Raw genomic sequence first — 6,000 nt, 5'->3', positions numbered from 1 at the left:
TAGAAAATGCTAAGAACGCGTACAGTTTTCCATTTTCAGATACATAGGTATGAGAGTTAAGATGTCTCCTACTTTTGAATGGTCTGTATTCCAAAATCTTGTTCATCACTAATCTCAACCTCAAGCCACTTTTTCCCACAGATATAGTATTAGTATCAGCATGGATTCATATTAACAATTAATCAGTCCAATATTCATACTGGTAATGGGCAGAAAACTCCCAAAGTTCTGCCCTTTTCTCATTATCTAACCTAATCTCCAGCCAGAATGGTTTCAAATCATCATGTTTGCCTAGTGGCTATTTAAATTTCTTTCTGTTACCCAACTGTTTACTTTAGAATATCAATTTATTTCCCATATTTCTCTAATAGAAAATAATCCTGATGATATATATTATTAAGGTATTTAGGCTCCCCTAAAAAACAACATTGAACTCTTAGTGGTCTCATAAATCTTGGTTTACCAAGGATCTATTTCCAGAGTAGAAACATTTTTTGCAGAAGGATTGCATCTGAAAATAAATTAGGGGGAAAAAGGATTCACAAAATTTTTAGAAAACAATTCCTTCTCTGAAAGAGTTTGGGGAGCACGTGATGGACACAATGAGGCCATTAAAGTCTGTTAAAACAATATTTCTCAGGTTTAAATGTGCAAGAACGTCTTATTTGAGCCATGGTAGAGTATAGGGATTGGATTTACTCTCTTGCTTTAAACAACCATTAATATAGACAAATTATAAGAGCCAACAATATTAAGACATTAAACAGCATGATACACAAGACAGTAATCACTATAGGAAGGAAAACAAAACTAGGTAAATTCTATGATCGTCCTGAAAATCATACATGGAAAGAGTTTTGAGCCCACAGTGAGGGAAGGGGGAATTCAAAGAGCCCAGATGAGAAGAGAGTTGAGAATGTGGGAGGCCACATTGGCAAAAACGTGCAGAGCAGAATAACTGGAGAGAAAAGGGCTGCACAAAGAGCTCCAGAGATCTGCAGAGTTAACTCGAGTCTTCTGCTGAGTACTGATTGGTAGATACATGTAAGAAAAGTACCAGAATGTAGAGAAAGGAAATAAAATAATCCCTAGAGCTCACATAGGCTGGTCATAGTTTATGTTGCCACCAGCCAGAGTGGGAAAAACCTTATAATATATGGGGCATCAAATTTCTTGAAACGGCATTGACTCTGAAGATGTAGAACAAAGGTAGCCCTAGACTAAAGAATACTCTGGCCCCGTCCTGCAAAGTTTATCAAAACAAGCCTTAAAGGACACCGGGGTGGCTCAGTCAGTTAAGCATCTGCCTTTGTTATACCCAAGTTTTCGTGTCCGAGAAACCACCAAGGAGCCAACACCAATGCAGTCACATGAGGGTTTATTTGACAAGCATAAGCTTGGGCCCAAGTATACCCAACACAGCGGAGTAGGGGCTTGGACCAGTGTGTGACATGCTTAAGCTTGGGCCCAAGTATACTGGACACAGTGGAGTAGGGACTTGGACCCTGAGGTGACATGCTTAAGCTTGGGCCCAAGTATACCCGATGCAGCAGAGTAGGGACTTGGACCCGAAATGACATGCTTAAGCTTGGGCCCAAGTATACCCGACACATTGGAGTAGGGACTTAGACCCCAAGGCTAGTTAAGGCAGGGGTTTTTATGGGTCATTACAAGAGGCTTGGTGGGGAGGGGGCAGGAGAAGTTTCAGACTTTTCTGCAGTGAGCTGATTAGCTGTTGCCGGGCTGTTTACAGGGTTAGGTATAGCGTTTTTTTCCTGGAAGTGTTTGCAGGGTTAGGTGTTCCTGTTGCTAAAGCAGGGTGGGGGTCCCTGGAACTAAAGTAAAGTAGGGGAAAGTTCAGCCCTTGGTCACAGGGGCCTGAGATGGCTGCCGAAGCTAAGATGGCTGTACTTGTGCTAATGCTAAACTCGAGGTGGGATGGCCTTAATTTTCTCGGCCTCCACACCTTCAGATCAGATCATGATCCCAGAGTCCTGGGATCAAGTCCCACATAGGGCTCCCCCTGCCCTGCGGGGAGCCAGCTTCTCCCTCTACCTGCTGCTTCCCTTGTTCATGCTTTCTCTCTCTCTTTCTCTCTCTCTGACAAATAAATAAATGAAATCATTTTTTTTAAAGCCTTGAAAGGTGAAACTTCTAAGTAGTGTCCCAAAACAAAATGTATGAATATTTAAAGGAGTACAAAAATTCTACCAACCAGGTAAAATCTACAATGTCTGACAACCAATAAATAAAATCCCAGGTAGGCAAGTAAGCCGAAAAATACCACATATAACAAGGAGAAAAAGAATCAATCATTGGAAATAGACTTGGAAATGACACAGGTGATAGAATTAACAGACAACGACATTAAGGATAGTTATAAATCTCTTCCATATGGTGAAGAAGGAAAAGGAAAGCATGAGCATGTTAAGGAGACATGAAATACATACTTTTTTTTTTTTAAAGATTCAAATTGATGTACTATATGTTGGCTAATGGAATTTAAATAATAAAAAAAGAAAAAAGATTCAAGTTGAAACTTCTAAAGATATAAAATGCAATGATTGAGGTGAAAAGTATACTTGATGGAACTAACAATGGATTAGGCAATGTTAAAAAAAATTAGTGATTTTGAAGACATACAAATGAAATATATCCAAAATTAAACATGGGTAAAAAAGGAAAGCAGTATCAGGGAGCTCTAGAAAAACTTCACAAGCCTAATACACATATAACTGAGGTTCTGGAAGGAGAGGAGAAAGACGGATATTGAAAGAATATTTGCTAAAATAATAGCTCAAAAACTTCCAAATGTGTTAGTACAAAAAGCTCAACGAATTCCAAGCTCAAGAAAATAGATAACTATATGAAGGTACATCATAATCAAATTGCTTAAAATCTGGGTGTGGTGCCTAAACAATGAATGCTGGAACACTGAAAATAAATAAAATAAAATAAAATGGGAAAAATTTTGCTTAAAATCAATGATAAAGAAAAAATCTTAAAAGTCATGAAAAAAACTTCAATGTGAATACTAAATACTTGGTTATTTGTTAATGTACATTCTGACTTAGTAATTATGGGTGGGGTCTGAGATTTTGCACTTCTAAAAAGTTCTAACAAGATAATTCCAATGTGGGGCAGCTGGGTGGCTCAGTGGGTTAAGCCTCTGCCTTTGACTCTGGTCATGATCCCAGGGTCCTGGGATCGAGCCCCACATCGGGCTCTCTGCTCAGCAGGGAGCCTGCTTCTCCCTCTCTCTCTGCCTACCTCTCTGCCTACTTGTGATCTGTCTGTCAAATAAATAAATAAAAATCTATTAAAAAAAAAGATAATTCCAATGCTACTAGTAACACCACACTTTTGAGGAGAAAACATCTAAGATTCCAATGCTTAAACTATGTTGTTTTTCCAAGTTAACCTAAGATACCAAAAAACAATTGAAAGAGACAGGTTAGATGCAGGGAAGCATAAGAGTGTTTGGGTTTCCAGCCAGTTTTATACTAGTTATACATTATCAGAGAACTACATTAACACCTAGACTTTAAAAATTCACCTTAAATTCTTATTGCCAAGTATAGCAGATGTTCTCTGTTTGCTTGTTTTGTTTTGTTTTTGTTTTTTTGTGGTTTTGTGTTTGTTTGTTTGTTTGGTTGGTTACCTAGCATCCATTTCTTATTTGATTATTTTACTCTGATTTCCTTTTGAAACTTATCCCCTTATCCACTCTCTGATTTGTGCTTTGAATGGGTATTCCCTCTAAACCCCAGGACAGAACCTCTAATCCAGCCCTCATTAATGAACTCCCTTTCTTCCTTCCTTTCTTTCTTTCTTTCTTTTGTTTTTTTTGGAAACAAATGTCTGAAAATATATAGTTTGCTTTTTATTTATGTACTCACTATGTTTCAAAAGAGAGATTGTTCTTCCACTTGAACTTGGAAGAACGGAGGCTAGATCTACTGAAATCAGCTTGTCTCCTCTGGTCAAGAGAGTACAGATGGAGTCCAAACAAGAAGCAGAGCCAAGAAAAGGAGAGAGAAAAACTAGACTCTGGTGTACATTGTTAATCCTAAATCATGCCATTATTGAAATTAGACCAATTTCTGGATTCTTCATGTACAAAAGATAATGAACAGTTCCATTATTTAAAGCAAGTTTAAATAATGTTCTCATTTTATAATTCAGAAAGTATGCTAACAGAAACAAGAAGCATAAGTTAAATAAGCTTCTGTGACCTAGGCCAGGAATCTAATCAAAATTTATAACACAATTTCTATTAACGATCACAGTTTTCAAATCAGATCTCTGAATTTGTAAAGATTTTTCTCCACTGTTTGCTTTTACGGCATTTGTGAATAGAGGAAAAATTAGACTCTGCCTCAGTGGGTCAGAGTGGTTTGTCAAAGAGTCCCTAATATTGTGAGTCTAATCTAATATTTAGTAATTCATGTCTCAGAACATTCCCAAAAGTAAAAGTTAAGAGACATCTGATGAATAAAGTGAAATAGAAACACAAACACCATGTACATAAACATCTGACTTAGAATGAGGACACTCATTAACCAAGACAATGAGTAGATGATTTGTGCTTACCTTCTTTCTTTTGTTAATAAGAAAAAGATTTACACTGAAATGTAATGGGAGTTCCAGGTAATTCCAAGAAAAAAAAATTAAATACATGCATTACTGCTAACAAGACCACAGGATACATACAATGGAAGATGTGTTCAGGGAAGTTATTTTTCCACACTCTGGGCCTAAATTTCCATTCACCAGGCCAGAGACTAGGACAGAGGATTTTTCCTTTCAGTTCTAAGTTCCTATGATTCCGTTGAGAAATAATAGCTAATTAAGTTTACAAAAGCCTGAAACAATTGAAACTGAATATTAATCATAAAGCAGAATAGTTCAGCATGAAGTAAACTCAGAGGAATAAGAAATAGTTTAATTTGTTGACAACCACATTCTGTGCTAGGCTTCTGACCATCCAAAAGGTATGTTGTTCACATAATGACTTCCTTGTCACTACGAATCAAATATATTAGAAAGTTTTGAAAAACATCTGGCTAAAGTCCAGAGTTCTGTTAGGGTAGAGACATTTCTGGTATCTTCTGAGAAAGAACCTCAAAGAGAGAAAGATAAAATGGGACTCCAAGGATACTGGCTTGTTAGTAACATCCACAAATAAGGAAAGACGAGACTCCAGGTAAAGATAGCATCAGAAACATCTCTACTTGCTTTATTTACTATATAGGTTGCCTCTCCAACCTCATTTTTTTTTTAAGATTTTTTTTTTATTTTTAATTTTTAAATTTTTTTATTTTTTCAGCATAACAGTATTCATTATTTTTGCACCACACCCAGTGCTCCATGCAATCTGTGCCCTCTACAATACCCACCACCTGGTGCCCCCAACCTCCCACCCCCCACCCCTTCAAAATTCTCAGATCGTTTTTCAGAGTCCATAGTCTCTCATGGTTCACCTCCCCTTCCAATTTCCCTCAACTCCCTTCTCCTCTCCATCTCCCCTTGTCCTCCATGCTATTTGTTATGCTCCACAAATAAGTGTAACCATATGATAATTGACTCTCTCTGCTTGACTTATTTCACTCAGCATAATCTCTTCCAGTCCCGTCCATGTTGCTCCAACCTCATTTTATAACTTCTCCTTGACTCCAGACACACTAGCCTCCTTCTAGAATTTTTCACACTAGGGAACCATACCAGCAGAACTTTCTGCTTCACCTGGCTCACTCCTTTTCCTTCTTCCAGGCCTATGCTAGAAAGACCATCGATTTCCTCAGAACAGTATTGGGTGACAATCCAGTCTAAATGATTCCTGACCTACATCCACCATTATTCTTGATCACTTTCCAATTGCTCCATAATATCCATCACAATTATACAATATTACTCATTATTTCTTTGATTCTCAAACTAGACTGCAGGCTTAAGAAGGGCAGCAACCATGTCTTTTCTTCTATGTCTAGAACAGTGTTC

Source organism: Lutra lutra, chromosome 5, assembly GCF_902655055.1.
Source record: "Lutra lutra chromosome 5, mLutLut1.2, whole genome shotgun sequence".
Taxonomy (NCBI): domain Eukaryota; kingdom Metazoa; phylum Chordata; class Mammalia; order Carnivora; family Mustelidae; genus Lutra; species Lutra lutra.
Note: the sequence above shows the minus strand (reverse complement) of the source record.